The following is a 16,743-nucleotide window of genomic DNA, read 5'->3' as shown; positions in this document are numbered from 1 at the left end:
GTATATGCACATGCATGTACCTCTATGTCTAAGTGGATATGTTCTGTTCCATCACAATTGTAAGGGAAGTGAAGAGTATAATTTTCAAAAGCTTTGGCTTTTTTATTCATTTGCCATAGTCACTGAACATTTTTCAAACTAGTGTGCAATTTATAGTTTTATATTAGTGCGTTTGTTTCATTTAAAATCAATGCTTACTTATGAGTGGGGCTTGGTTTCTATAGACTACCTCTACTCATATTTTTTTTCTTTTGTTTTGAGGCATGGTTTCACACTGGCTTTGGCTGACCAGGAATTCATTCTGTAGCCCAAGCTGGTCTTAAGCTCATGATAATTCTCCTACCCCATCTTCACAAATGCTGTGATTAAAGATGTGAGCAACCAAGCCTGGCTCTCATCTGAGTTCCTCATTTAGGTTGTCCACTGTGTCTAGGCATCAGTAAACATAAGACACAGTGAAAAGGTTTTTCAAGGTAGGATCTCACTCTAGCCCAGGCTGACCTGGAATTCACTATGTAGTCTCAGGATGGCCTCAAATTCACGGCACTCCTCCTACCTCTGCCTACTGAGTGCTGGGATTAAAGGTGTGTGACTCTGCACCTGCTATTTCACATATGTATGTGTGTAGTTTCATTATAAATGTTCCTTTGTGAGTACACGTGTGGCTAGGGTGCATGTGCATATGAATATTAACCTGGAGGCCAGAGGTCTCTCTCTCTCTCTTGGCCCCAGAGCTTGCCAACTCAGCTTGTCAACTTATCACAGGGCTCTGCTATCTCTTCCTGAGTGCTGGGATTACTGGTGGTCCTCCATAGTTATCCAGCATTGGGCTGAAGAGCTGGATTAGCAGTTAAGGTGCTTGTCTGTGAAATCTAAGAACTCAGGTTCAAATCTCCAGGTCCCACATAAACCAGACGCACAGAGACACAAGTGTGCAATGTCGCACATGCACACAAGGGAGCACACACATCTGGAGTTCATTCGCAGCAGTTGAAAGGTCCTGGCATGCCCATATTCTCTCCTGCTCTTTCTTTCTCTCTGTTTCTCTCTCTCTCTCTCTCAAAAATATTTTTTTTTTTAAATTTTCAGCATTTCAGATTAAAACTACATTGAGATTCCATCTCACTCCTGTCAGATTGGCCACCATCATGAAAACAAATGATTATAAATGTTGGTGGGGATGTAGAAAAAGAGGAACCATTCTACACTGCTGGTGGGAATGCAATCTGGTCCAGCCATTGTGGAAAACAGTGTGGACATTCCTAAAACAGCTAAAGATCGATCTACCATATGACCCAGCTATAGCAGTCCTAGGCATATACCCAAAGGACTCATCTCATTTCCTTAGAAGTACGTGCTCTACCATGTTTATTGTTGCTGAATTTATAATAGCTAGGAAATGGAACCAGCCTAGATGTCCCTCAACTGATGAGTGGATAATGAAGATGTGGCACATTTATACAATGGAGTTCTACTCAGCGGTAAAGAAAAATGAAGTTATGAAATTTGCAGAAAAATGGATGGACCTGGAAAGGATTATACTAAGTGAGGTAACCCAGGCCCAGAAAGCCAAGAGCCACATGTTCTCTCTCATATGTGGATCCTAGCTACAGATGATTGGGCTTCTGCGTGAGAAGGAAAATACTTGGTAGCAGAGGCCATTAAGTTAAAAAGGAGACATAAAGGGAAGACAAAGGAAGGGAGGAGGATAATTAATAGGTTGATATTGTATATATGTAAGTACAATGATTGTAATGGGGAGGTAATATGATGGAGAATGGAATTTCAAAGGGGAAAGTGTGGGGTGGGGAGGGAGGGAATTACCATGGGATATTTTTTATAATCATGGAAAATGTTAATAAAAATTTAAAAATTAAAAAATAAAATTCAGCATTTAAGAGGGTGCTTGGGATCCATATTCTGTTACTCCTGCTTGTTTAGCAAGTGTTTAGTCTAATGATTCATCTCCTCAGCTCCCAAATTGTATTAATTTTTGTGTGTATATGGGGTCCCTCACAAGACAGGAATGGACAAAGCAGGACACTTTTATACTTTTTAGTGATCAATGTGGCAAATAAATTACAAGACAGAGTATATGAGTTAGATGACAATTAATTCCAGAATATCACTAAGAGAGGCTTCTGGGGGAGATTTCATCAGTTTATCCAATCCACTGAAGAGTTTCCTTGCAGTCACTGGCAACATGACTTATCTTCTTGAGCTGGCAGTACAGGCAGACATCTATCATCCAAGAACTTCTTATGATAGAGAACAGCTTAGATAGTTCTTTCACAACTGCTCATTCTCCAAGGGGTTTAATGCAAAAATATTTATGTCAGAGACATGTTATACAGTGACATGTACTGCTTTTTGTCACTTGCTACAGGCATCTTTTAAGATATCAAAAATTTCAACATTAACAGTGAAACCTAAAACAGCATTCCAACCAACAGAATTTTTCTGTCTTACAAACATTTAGTATATTTCCATTTGGTATTTACAGAAGTTTTTTTTCTTTTTTTTTTTCTTTTTTTAAATAATTTTTATTTATTTATTTGAGAGCGACAGACACAGAGAGAAAGACAGATAGAGGGAGAGAGAGAGAATGGGCGCGCCAGGGCTTCCAGCCTCTGCAAACGCACTCCAGATGCGTGCGCCCCCCTGTGCATCTGGCTAGCGTGGGACCTGGGGAACCGAGCCTCGAACCGGGGTCCTTAGGCTTCATAGGCAAGCGCTTAACTGCTACACCATCTCTCCAGCCCTTTTTTTCTTTTTATTTCTGTTTCCAATCACTGCATGGCTTATAGGAAATCTAAATGGAAATGCAGCATTCTTTTGATAATGATACTTTCCAGCAATACGAAAACCAAGAAATGTTGCATTTAACAGAAGAGCAACATAAGACTGCAAACCTAACTCTTGATGAAAAATACTAAAATAATACATCTCCCTGTCATCTACTAAGCAATACAATGTAACTGCTTTGAATGGAAAATGTCCTCCAAAGGATCATGTGTTTGAACACTGATCCCCTCTTAATGGCTCTGTTTAGGAAGGTGCTGGAACTTCAGGAAGGAGCCTTACCAGAAGAATTATGTCACTAAAAGTGGACCTAGAGTCAGCCCCACATGCTGCTCTTCCTCTCTGCTTCTTGTGCTATAATGTCATGCCGGCTTCCAGCTCCTGCCATGCCAACCCTGCCATGACAAAGCTTTCTCTCAAAACTGTAATCAAAATTAATCCCACTTTTTTTAAAAAAATGGACATGTTTAGTATGCAAACATCATATGTTGGTATCATCATTTCCATCCTCTCTGCCCCTTTTATGAAGAGGCCTTCCTTGGTGGGGATGCAGGTCAACCCCATGGGGATTTGTGTCATGCATTATTGGGGGTGAAGGCACACCTTTTTTTCGTCTGTAAATTCTATTTATTTTTTATTTATTTTTTTAATTAGTTTTCTATTCAGCAAATACAGGTAGTATGATACCATTATTAGGCTCATCCGTGGCCTTGCCCCTCCCCATTGGCCCCTCCTTGTTGAGGTATATGGGTCATGCATTGTGGAGTTAGCCCACAGTTATGGGTAGGATAAATGTCTCTGCATATCATGGCCCAACATGTGACTCTGACATTCTTTCCGCCCCCTCTTCCACAAAATTTCCCTGAGCCATGTTGGGTTCATTTTTGGTCTGCTTCAGTGATGAGGTGTTGGGGGCCTCTGAGGCTCTGGCTCTCTGGTTTGGTAGGAGTTGATTTTTCTCTGTGTTGGTGTCCTTCCCCCTTGTGCTGGTATCTGGTTCATCAGGAAAGCAGCACCCTTAGTTGTTTTGACAATTTTCCTTAGTTTCAGCTGGGGCCCTTTTGAGATATGATAGGGTGTCTCTCTCCTTAGGATCTACATCTATCTGAAAAAGAGAAGCAGATGCTCCAACAGAGAGTAAGTTAGCACCAGGACAAATGAAATAACCCTTACATTTTTATAGAGAGTTTAATAGGTGTAGACCCTCTTGTAGCCCATGATTGACAGTAGCTTGATATTGGAGAGTGGGCTTATGTTTGGATATGATCCTTACTTGTTTCCCACCTCCAGCTATGGGTCCTGTACCACTGAGGGGATCAGTTAGCCAAATCAAGAGAAGTTGGTTCCCCACCATGGCTGTGTACCACTATTGCACTTGTGTGGGCATCACAACAGGTTATTTGTTGCTAAGTAGGTTAGACCATGAGTTCCTTGGACAGATATTGGTTATGTCCCCCAGTTGCCCATGTAGCACCTTCTGGCACTAGACACGCTGACTGTCTGGGGACTGACTCTGTCCTGGCTTCCAGCCATTCTGTTCCAGTTTACGTGTCAGCTGCATATTGTGTCTTCAGCAATAGGGTCTGACCACTAACCTTTGGTGTGTCATCAAGTACTCTGACAAAAATCTGTCATTCTTTTAGGAAACCTTGTAGATCTCTCTGATCAAAAGCTCACTGTGGATGGTAGCCCCTTGCTGGTACTGGGAGTTACAGGTCAATGCCCACTAAAAAATGAGGGAAAAGATAACTAATATACAAGAGTTAGAGAGGAAAGAGAGAGGGAGAGGGAGGGAGGGAAGATGTAGAAGATTTAGGTTAGACTTGATCCTACCCTCTCCAGTGTCTTGTGGTTCAGGTGTTTCCTGTAAGGGGAAGGCACACTTTTTAAGTTGCTTTCTGGTCAGGTATTTTGTCCTAGCAATGAGAAAGTAACTGATATACACTACATTCTACCAAGCATTAAAAATCACCTTGACATAACTTAAAGTATATTGGAGGATATGATATGGACTATATGAGAATACTAAACTGGTGTATATCAAGGATTTGAGTACATATGAATATTTATGGAGTATTCTGGAACTAATCCCTCACGTGTACTGGGAGATGACTGTGTATATATGTAGCTATTATATAGTTATGGATATGAATGTGTGTATATTTTTCTCTCAGAAGAATTTCACATTTTAGATTCTAATCCAATAAGTGCTATTTCTGAAGAAGAGTTAGTGGATGTGACATCACAGCTCATCTCAGGGGAGCTTCAGTAATATTTAAGTCACCCTTACCTACATCTCTCTAGCATCTTTAACACAGATATTTTAGAAAAGAGCCAAAAACTATTTGTGCAGCTATTTTATATGTGCATGCTTGTTTTTACTTGTGAGTATGCATGCATGTGTATGAAGGGTAGTGGTTGACATCAAGTGTCTCCCTCAATCACTTTCCACTTTACCCAGGACTTGCTGTTTTGGCTAGTCTAGCTAGTGATCTTGCCCTGGGTATCCCCTATCTCCATGTCCCTACCTCCAGAGCAGTAGGATTACAGGTAGGCTGTCATACCAACCAGCAGTTGCATGGGTGCTGGAAATCCAAATCAGTTCTCTAACTTTCCTGGCAAGAACTCTATACACTGAGATGATATCGACCCAACTGTTGTTTATATACTTTAGCTTACAGGGCTCAGAAGATTCTCGGATCTCTACTCCCCTGTCAAGCTAGGTTACAGGGGTGGTGGCCAAGACCTGCTGTTTTATGTAGAATCTGGAAACTTAAACTCTTTGAATTCAGTCTCAGGCCCCTTCAAGCACACTTACCCACTTAACCACTGAGATATCTCTCCATGGTGGTTTTTGTTTTTTGTTTTTGTTTTCTTTTTGAATGTGAGACAAACTGAGTACCTGTTTGTGGCCATGTATGTGCTACACATTCAAAGTCTAACCCAACCTTCTCCATAACTGCTCCCTGCCAATCCATCTCAGAAGTGCTGATCTGTGGTATAGCTTTTGGCAGCCTTTGTTTTAAAGGACCATTTCAAAACAGAGCCACTGACAAGATGGTGGCAAGCCATGACAATTAATTATATGAACACTCCCACAAAAGAATCATGCTCACTCTGCTGTGAGGATGGCTGTCCCATGCTGTCATTATCATGGACTGCCATAAATTTCTGATTGACGGACATATTGAGTAGTAAGGAGTATGGAGACAGGGCTGGTCTAAAAATAACATATACAATTATACACTTGCATTATTGTGGGTTATAAACATTGTGCCCCAGGGAATATTCACCATTGGTAAGATCTTTTTCATGATGGTTATGCCTAAAGTCTGTCAAAAATTGAAACAGAGGAGATCAATAAAATCTCACATGGGAGGAATTAATATTTTCCTCAAATCAAGAGTTATAAAGTCAAACCACTTCTAACTTTATGTAAGTCTTTGTGATTACTTATAAGCCTTCTCACTTTCACCTGATTTAAAGACTGGATTGTCTATGTTAATTATGCTAAAGGGATCAATTTTGTTCTCAATAAATCTCTTTTCTTTGAGGTAGGGTCTCACTCTAGCCCAGGCTGACCCGAAATTCACTCTGTAGTCTCAGGATGGCCTTGAACTCACAGCAATCCTCCTACCTCTGCCTCCCAAGTGCTGGGATTAAAGGCATGCACCACCACGCCCAGCTCAATAATTCTTTTTACATTGTGTTGTATGCATTCTACAAAGCAGTGACATTTTTATTCAAGTATATTACATACCCTCATCATAGTCCCTCCACTTTCTCCCTTCCCCTCTTCACCTTACCAAATAGTCCCACTTCTGTACTCATGCTATGTGTGTGTGTGTGTGGATCACCTAGGTTCCAATGTGAGAGAGAGCGCACAATACTTTTTCTATGACTAGCTTACTAGCTTACTTTGCTTAATATGATGTTCTCCAATTCCACTCACTACCCTGAAAATGACATAAATTTCCTCTTCTTTATGGCTGACTAAACTCTTTATCTCTCCCTCTACACACACACACACACACACACACACACACACACACACACACACACACACTGTTTTTCCATTCACCTGTCGATGGATAATTAGTTTGATTCTATGATTTGACAATAGTCAGTATTGCCACAGTAAACAGGAATGAGCAGGGAACTCTGTAGTATGCTTAGATTGCTTGAGTTCTACTCCCAGAAATGGGTCATATAGTAGCTCTAATATTTTTAATTTTTTTTTATTTTTATTTATTTGAGAGTGACAGACACAGAGAGAAAGACAGATAGAGGGAGAGAGAGAGAGACAGAGAGAGAATGGGCACGCCAGGGCTTCCAGCCTCTGCAAACGAACTCCAGACGCGTGCGCCCCCTTGTGCATCTGGCTAACGTGGGACCTGGGGAACCGAGCCTCGAACCGGGGTCCTTAGGCTTCACAGGCAAGCACTTAACCGCTAAGCCATCTCTCCAGCCCAATTTTTTTATTTATTTGGGAGAGAGATAAATAGGCAAGGAGGGAGAGAAAGAGAGAGAGAAAAATGGGTACATCAGGGCCTCCAGCCACTGAAAACCAACTCCAGATGTGTGCACCCCCTTATGTATCTTACTTAAATGGGTCCTAGGGAATCAAATCTGGGTCCTCAGGCTTTGCAGGAAGGCACTTGAACCACTAAGCCATTTTTAAAGCCCTCTAATTTGGTTTTATGAGGAGTCTCTGTACTGATTTCCATAGTGGATGCACTTGATTCCCACCAGCAATGTATAAATGTTCCTCTTCACACTCCAGCATGCTCGCTATAATTTTTTAATAATAGCTATTCTGAAAGAATTAAGAGAAAATTTCAATGCAGTTTTGATTTACATTTCCCTGTGACTAAGGACACTGATAGCATTTTTCATACTATTAGTTATCTGCAATTAGTATTTTGAAGTGTCTGTTCCTTTAATTTGCTCCTCTACTTATTGGGTGTTTTTTTCTTTCTGCTTTTTAAAAATTCTTTATATATTCTAACTATTAATCCCCTGTCTATATGGCTGACAAATTCTTTCCAATTCTTTGAGCTGCCTCTTCACTCTGGTGATTGCTTCCTTTGCTGTACACAAGCATTTGTTATTTCATACAGTCCCTTTTATCAATTCTTGGAAATTTTCCCAAGCTACTGGAGTTCTTTCATAAATGTGTTGCCTAAGACTTCATCATTGTTTTTGTTTGTGAAAGGAGTAATTTATAGGGGAAAAAAATGGATCAGAGACATGATGCCTGTTGATTATATGGCCAAGGATGGAGTTTTAGGGTTCTTTGGTATAAATAGTCCTAAATAGTCATCTTGCCTCTTCATAGGTCACATGTTTCTTTTCCATGGAGTTATTTCCAGCCTGTAACATCCAAACACCAATGAAGGGCTGAACCTGCCTTCTGTGCATGCCTATCCTTGAAAAGTCGTATTCTGCAGACTTCCTGAGAGCAACAGTGGCTACAGAACTAAGCCTATCTCTTAAAGTGTTTTCCCCAAGAGTTTCAGAGTTTTGAATCTTACATTAAGAAATTTGACTTATTTTGAATTTTTTGTACAGGATGACAGCTATGAATCTCTACATATGGATATTCTATTTTCCCAGAACCCTTTGTAAAGAAGCTGCCATTTCTTAAATATATAATTGGTACTTCTACCAAAAAATAGGCAGCTGTCAGCATGTGAGTTTATTCCTGGATTCCACTGGTCTCTGTGTATCTGTTTTAGTAATGGCACAATGTTACTTTTATATCTGTAGCTCTATATGACTTGAAATCTGGTATAGCAACACCTCTATCATTGTTCCTTTTGTCAGGATTGCTTTGGTTATTTGGTGTTTACATATAGAATTCAAAATTGTTCTTCCTAGTTCCTTGAAGATTATCATTAGGAATGTTTATGAGGGTTTCGTTGGATATGTAAATCACTTTCAGCAGTATAGCTATTTTCATAATGTTAATTCTACCAGTGCATGAAATGGGAAATCATTCTATTTTCTAATGTCTCCTTCAGTTTTTTCTTCAGGTTTTTAAAGTTTTCATTTCAAAGACCTTTCACCTCTTGCCTTGGTTAATTTGATTCCTATTTTTTTTTATTTTATTTACTTAAGAGAGAAAGAGGCAGAGAGAGAGAGAGAGAGAGAGAGAGAGAGAGAGAGAGAGAGAGAGAATAGGCAGGCTAGGGCCACCAGCCACTGCAAACAAACTCCAGACAAATGCAACACCTTGTGCATCTAGCTCACATGGGTCCTGTGGAATCCAACAGAGGTCGTCTGGCTTTGCAGGCAAGCACCTTAACTGCTAAGCCATCTCTCCAGCCTTTGATTCCTATTTCTGAGGGATGTTTTATTCTGGATTTTTTTCTCTGTGTGTCTGCTGGAGTTATATAGAGAAGCTCTGATTTACATGTTGATTTTGTATTCTAGTACTGTACTGAATGTGTTTATCAACTCTACAAGTGTTTTAGTGTACTCCTTATGGTTTTCTATGCATAGGATCATATTATATTCAAATGGATTTAATTTGAATAATTTGACTTCTCCCTTTCCTAGTTGTACCCTTTTATTTCTATATTTTGCTTTATTGCTCTTGATAAGACATCAAGTAGTATATTGAGCAGAGAGAGTGGGCACACTTGTCTCGTTCCTGATTTTAGAATAAATGCTTTTAGTTTTCCCTGTCTAGTTTCATGTTTACAGTAGGTTGGTTTTTTAATATGGAGGTATGCATCCTCTATTCCTAATTTCTTCAGTACTGTTAACATGAAAGGTATTGAAGTTTGTCAAAGGCTTTTGCTGCATCTATTGTAAATATCATGGGATTTTTGTTCTTGAGGCTACTTATGTGTTCTATTTTTACATTAATTTTCATACCTCAAACCATATGTGCATCCATGGAATGAAATCAACTTGAATATGGTGCATTATTTCAAAAGTGTGCTGTTAAATTTTGTGGGCAAATAGTTTATTATCTTGTTCCTAATTTTTACATCTATGTTCATTAGGGTACTGTTTTATAGCTTAGTTTTTGCTGTTGTGCCATTATTAAGCTTTGGTTTTAGGATAATACTAAATTTGTAAAATTTCTAATTTGTAGAATAATTTGAGGAGAATTATTGTTAGTTAATCCTTAAATATCTGGTAGAAGGAATGAGTTCATCCTATCATGGAGTTTTTGTCAGTGGGAGACTACTACTGTTTTATTGTCATGATCATTACAGGTATGTAAAGGTTATTTACATACTCTTGCTTTGACCTTGGCAGGCCATATGTGTCTAGAAATTTGTCTGTTTCTTTGAGATTTTTATAACTTATTGGAATACAGAATTTAAAATATTTCCAAATGATCATCATTAGCATCTGTAGTGATACCTCTTTTTCATCTCTGATGTTAGTAATTTAGGTCTTCACTTCCTTATGTGTGATCATTTAGCTAAGGGTCTTTCTTATCTTCTTAAAGAACCAACTTTGCTTCATTGATCTTTATATTATTCCTTTGTCTATACTTCATTAAATTATCCTCTGCTTTTTATTCTTTATTTCAAAATAATAAAGTGGAATTTCTTTCTTGTATTTCTAAGAACTTTAGGTACATAATTAGGTTGTTTACTTGAGATCTCTCTGATTTATAATTAGGCATTTGTAGCTATGAACTTCTCAATTACAACTGCCTTCCTTATATTCCAAAGCTTCTAGCAAGTCATATTTTCCATGTGTGGCATTTGGGACTTGTGATGGTATCATCTGGCCTCCAAAGGGCTTAGATAGCCCCATACTACAGATCTGCTGTTCAGGCTCTCTTAGGGCTGCTCTACTCTGAACTTTCAGCTTTCCTAAGCAAAGCCCTATGGTTCTGACATCTTCAATGTTCTGCTGACTCAATTTCAACTTAAGGTACACTTTTGTAGTTTCATGCAGTGGACTCTCAGAGCCTCCTTGCAGAGACTCCAACCTTGTCATACATTGCCTGGCCCCAGTAGCTCTCTGACTCAATGGTGCAATATTCCACGATGTCCTCAATATTGCATCTCGCATGCCTCCAAGGAAAACATTACCACATGATGATGCTGTCAAGCTCTGCTGCCAGCTTAGAATGAAGTTTGGCCTATTGAACCCCAGCTATAGAGATCTCTGTAGGCCTTCTAGATTGACCTTCATCACCCATTTCCCTAGGTGTTCCAGCATTGAATTCCTTCAACTTAAGGTGTTTTTTTTTTTTTCTTTCAAATGTATTTGAATCTTCACAAGATGGGACCTCCCTTAATGGACAGATTTTTTCCACAGCCTAACTGTCTTATTGTCCTAGTGTGACAGGAGGTTTCCCTTCAGTGGTGCTCTCTTTAACAACTACATCTGCTTTTTCAGTGCCAGCATGAATGCTATTCTGTCTTGAAATTAACTCTACCAAACAAATTATCCTATGATGTTTGAGGTCAGCATCATTCATGTTTTCAGGTCATGAACAGAATGCAACCAGTTGTTTTGATGGCAGTAATATTATCTACCTCTAGACAACTTCCTGAGAGAGGCCTTGTTCCTTTCCTAACCCCCATAAATTGTCTTTCATATGCAATTCTGTCAGAATTTTTGTCTTCCAAGCTCCCGTGAGAACAGCTCATTAAGCTCTGCCTGCAGTATTCAAAGGGCTTTTGTTGTTCAAAGTTGTAAATTCCTCTACTTTCCTCCCACAAACCAGTTCCAGGATTTATGGGCCACATGGTCAGGTTTATAACAGCAATGGTCCCACTTCTCTTTGTACCATCTGTATTAGTTGCCATCTTTTGCAGGGAGGGGTTCAGCTCACAGTTGCAGATTATACTTCACCATAGCAAGGAACCCATGGTGGCAAGAACAGCTGGGCACATTCAGTCCACAGTGAGGAAGTAGAGGTGATGAATGCTGCTGCTCAGCCAGCTCTCTCCTTCTGATGCAGTCCAGGTCCCGAGTCTGTGGAATAGTGCCACCCATAGTTAAAATGGCTCTTCCCACCTCAATTAACCTGATCAAGATAACCCCTCACAAGTGCTCTGAGGTTTGTTTCCTAGGGGACTCTAGGTCCTGTCAAGTTGACAGTCAATACAAACCATCACAAGTTTCTAGCTTTTTTTTTTTTTTCTTTGACATATTAAGCTCTTCATTTCCAAGATTTCTCTTTGGTTCTTTGTCAAAATCTCCATCTCTTGGCTGAGTTTCTGATTCATGTGCTACATGGTCTTTCTAACTTTATTTTACTCATCAAGTTTTTAATAATAATTCATTGAAATTTTTATGAGGTGTACTTTTCTAGAGAATCACTATGTTCTTTTGGAATGTATATGTGTTTGTAGTGTGCATGCATGTGTGCATACATGTTCATGTGTGTGTGAGTGCATGTATGTGGTGGTCAAAAATTGATGACTGCTTTTCCTAAGTCACTCTCCATCTTATTTTTAAAGATATTTTATTTATTATTTACTTGCAAAGAGTGAAGGAGAGAGAGACTGAGAATGGGCTGTCTGCCACTGTAAATGAACTCTAGACGCATTGTCACTTTACTCATCTAGCCTTATGTGGGTACTGGGGTTGTCAGGTTTTGGAAGCAAGAGGCTTTAACCATTGAGCCAGCTCTCCAGCCCTCCACCTTACTTTTTAGACAGGGTCTCACACTGAAGTTGGAGCTTAGAGTCATCTAGGCTAGCTAGCCAGCAATTCCTAGGGTTATCCTTTCCCTGACTCCCAGTTCTGGGACAACAGGCATGTGCCACCAGATCCCGCTTTTATTTGGGTGCCAGGGATTTGAACTCAGGTCCTCATGCTTATGCAGCAAGGACTTTACCCACTGAGCAGTCTCTCCAACCCCTCAGAATACTTATGTTATTTCTAATCATCACATGTATTGTCTTTCATCTTTCTTATACTCGTTGTTTGAGATATTTCTCACATCTGGTGCATTAAGGAATTCTTTCACTTTTAAGAGGTGGTCTTCTTAATAAAGAGCTTTCTCTTTAAGATATATCTTGGGCCCCCACAGCTGGCTTGGGGCTGCTTGGACTCTGTGAGCTTGCTACAGAAGCAGATCCCTTGCTTCACCTTCCTGATTAAGGTCCCCCTGGGTCCCCAATACCTGGATAACCTGCATGGGGGGTGTGCAGTGCATGGAGTAAGTAGGCCAGATCCCTGTTGCCTGGCTCCTCCAAGTTCCCTGGTCCCAGTAGGTCACCTGCACCTGGCTTGGGGAGGCCTGATTCCTGTGTGGGGGCTGTAGAAGCAGGCCTTTTGTTCCAGTATCCAACTGGCCCCTGAGTACCGACATCCTTATTCCCCTGAGCTAGAAGGTCCAATGGCCACTGTAGGCTTCTTGCCTCTGGTTCTCCAGTTTCCTGGCACCCGGTGCCCTAACCTGTGATTCCCATATGCTGAAGAGTATATGCATTAGAGTGAATAGGTTAGAGCTCCCAGTTCCAGGTCCATTTGATGTACCTGCAATCTACACAATCTGTGCATCTATGGTTATAACCCCATAGTACAGCAGTACACCAATCCTGTTCACATTTGAAACAGAACACACTCTGAATATCCCACAAGGACAAAAATCTGCTTCCTCCTCAATAGAATAGTGTCTCCCAAAGATGGGTAGACCACAATGCAAAAAGGCCAACAAAATCAGAAAACTGAGAGAACTCTACCAAGGGTGCCTAGTCCCACAATGAAAGCCTCAAATGAAGTCATAGAGAAATCAACAGAAATTTAATTCCCAAATGAAAACACAACAACCAATGAGACCCTGATCAAAAACTTGCTGAACTGGAATCAAACCATCAAAAAACCTACAATTTTACCAATGACATTGAACAGAATCATCTCTCAGAGCATTCAACTTTTGACAGTAGGGTTGAAGAAAATGTTAGAACCCTCAAAAGAGATATGAATGAATTAAAGGTGAATCAAGAAATGGAAGATCTCAATAACCAACTGATTAAGCTTAATGAAGACTTGATCAAATGTAAGAATGAATTCCAGGAATCATCATGAGCTACTGGGGGAAAATGGCTAGAGATCTAAGCTACTCAGAAGCAAACACCCTGACATGATGTACAAGCCAGTACAATAGTGGTACACAGCCTCAGTGTGTGACCAATAGCATTCTGATTGGCTAAGAGATCCACTTGCTATAAAAGAACCCATCTCTGAAATTGGGAACTAGATCAGAATCCTATGGAAACAAAGATTATGTTCTCCACTGTGAAGCTCTTACTAGTTTTGAATAAAAGAGGGGTTATATACATCAACTTCTCCCTAAATTGATAATGCTTATCCCATTTAAACTATGTTGACTTTATTCTCTATTGGACAATCTGTTCTTCTTGTTCAGAAGTTATTGAGACCAGAGGAGATAAACTACCCTTTGCACTTCAGCAAAGCCCCAGATGAATTCACAGAGGAATTATGGAGATGAGAAGAGTGATGCTTCCATGCTGAAACTGATAATCAACACCAGAGTGTAGGAGACAGACCCAGAGGATACTCAACACCTACCAAGATAGAGTGCCAGAGGCTCCTAAGAGCTCATCTCTGAAGTAGACTTAAAACTCATCCACCATGGCTCAGGTAATTTTGCAGAAGAGGGGGTAGAAAGATTGTAAGTGTCACAGGTTGAGATATCAAACCCAGAGGCATTCCCTCCCACCCAAAAAAATAGCTGACTACTGCTCCCACAGCTCATAAACTGCTACCCCATGGGGAATACCTGCAATCCCACTGAGGAGCACCCCAATGGAATGGGGGCAGGGATGAGAGAAAAGAGGGCAACAACACATGATATATCCATACAAAACATCTTGTTAATAATAATAATAAACATTTAAAAAGAACATTATCAGTTATTGGAGGGCAAATACTTCAAGTCACACTACTGCTGAGGCTTCCAGGACCAGAGGCCCTGGATAGTAAAGCAAGCTTCATAAGTACTTGAGGAAATCTCTATAATGAAAGAGAGACCACCACTCCAAATGTTGAAGTATCCACATAGCTCCAAGTACTTACTGTTGTTTTCCCACTTTTCTTAACTGATCAAGTGTCCCCACATTTATGTAACACACAGAGGCAGAGGATCTCTCCAGCTCTTCTATGGTGCACACTAGGCCCAGAGTCAATCACTGCTGAAGAAACTATAGGAAGAATGCACTATGGTTCCAGATTAAATCAAGCACAAGACTCAAGAACAATACATATCCCAAGATATACATTTTTGGTATAAAATGTAAATATTAATTGAGATGATTTGGGAGTATGATTACAAGAGTGCCTCAAATCCATTTTTTGCTATTGTTATAAGAAATAAAAAGTCAGAATCAAATACACATCATGTCCACAAACACATGATCCAAGAAGTCTAAATCACACAAAAATATACAGAAGATTTTTCATCAAAAGGCGTAAAAAATTCTAGTAATCTCCCTCAAGGAGGCACCAATTCCCAGATCTCCATCAGCTGGGAACTTAGCATTCACAACAACTAAGTTTATGGGGGACACCTGAATCAAACCACCACACTGACATATAAATTTCAATTCTTACTTTAGAAATGACAGTTTAGCTGAGCATGGTGGCACACACCTTTAATTCCAGCAGTCAAGAGGCAGAGGTAGGAGGATTGCCATGAGTTCAAGGCCAGCCTGAGACTACATAGTGAATTGTAGCACAGCCTGGGCTAGAGCAAGACCTTACCTTGAAAAAACAAAAGAAGACAGTTTATGGCTAGAGAGATGGTTTAACAGTTAAGGTGCTTGCCTGCTAAGCCTAAGGACCCAGGTTCAATTATCCAGGTCCCACATAAGCCAGATACACAAGGTGGCACATGTGCCTGAAGTTCATTTGCAGTGGCTATAAGCACTGGCATGCCCATTCTCTCTCTTTCTCTCCTTTCTGTCTCAAATAAAAATAATGAATAAGTAAATAATATTTAAAAAGAGAAAGAAGAGTCAGGTGTGGCAATGCATGCCTTTAAAGAAAAAGACAGTTCATACAATCACTTAACTAAAACATTAGAAAATGATTTCATCCATTAAAATTGTGATGATATTTTACAGGTAAACATGTTGCTTCGAATAAAGCTTGATAAGGCATATATTAAACAGTTAATCACCATTATGTATAAACCAACTTATTTGCACTAGAGCAATAGGAAAAATGACCTGTGGGATAAGACAAAAACCAATTAAGACCCAAGCTACTAAGAATGAGAAATCCTGGGCTAGAGAGATGGCTTAGCCGTTAAGTCCTTTGCCTGCAAAGCCAAGGAATCCTGGTTCAATTCTCCAGGTCCCAAGCAAACCAGATGCCAAAGGGGGCGCATGCATCTAGAATTCATTTGCAGTGGCTGGAGGGCCTGGTGCACCCATTCTCTCTCCCTCTATCCCCCTCAAATAAATAAATAAACAAACAATTACAATAAAAAGAATGAGAAATCTGTTGAAAAGAGCATATCTGAAGGAAGGATGCTGAAGGAGGTCTCTGTAACTCAAAATTAGCATTCAGAGGTTTCTAAAGTTAACGTTCACTGCCAGGGTTCATACTGGTCTGACAGGAGAACTGAGCAGCACTGCCCATGTGGAAATGGTTTTGAGAGGATGAAAAGTATAAAATGTAAGAGTCTGAATGTGGGATTGGAGCTCTGAGAGGGATCGGATCTCTATAATGATGCAGGGTCCACTTAGACCAGTGAGCCACAACTTTGGTTCCTTATCCAAGTTCTCAAAGAGTTGAAAAATTCAGACACATAGCAGGGTAAGTCAAGCAAATTTATTAAGAATAATGGGAAAACAGATTAGGAGGGGGAAAGGCAGGAAAGAGGAGTTTCACATGTGAGTTCTAGTCCTATCAGGACAGGCAATGTGGCAAACATGTTTCTATGGGCCAGCCCCTAGCTGTCAGGAGAAGGCTGTATTTCTCCTA

The sequence above is a fragment of the Jaculus jaculus genome, chromosome 2 (assembly GCF_020740685.1).
Source record: "Jaculus jaculus isolate mJacJac1 chromosome 2, mJacJac1.mat.Y.cur, whole genome shotgun sequence".
Classification (NCBI taxonomy): Eukaryota; Metazoa; Chordata; class Mammalia; order Rodentia; family Dipodidae; genus Jaculus; species Jaculus jaculus.
The sequence above is the reverse complement of the archived record's forward strand: the minus strand, read 5'-3'. Positions refer to the sequence as shown.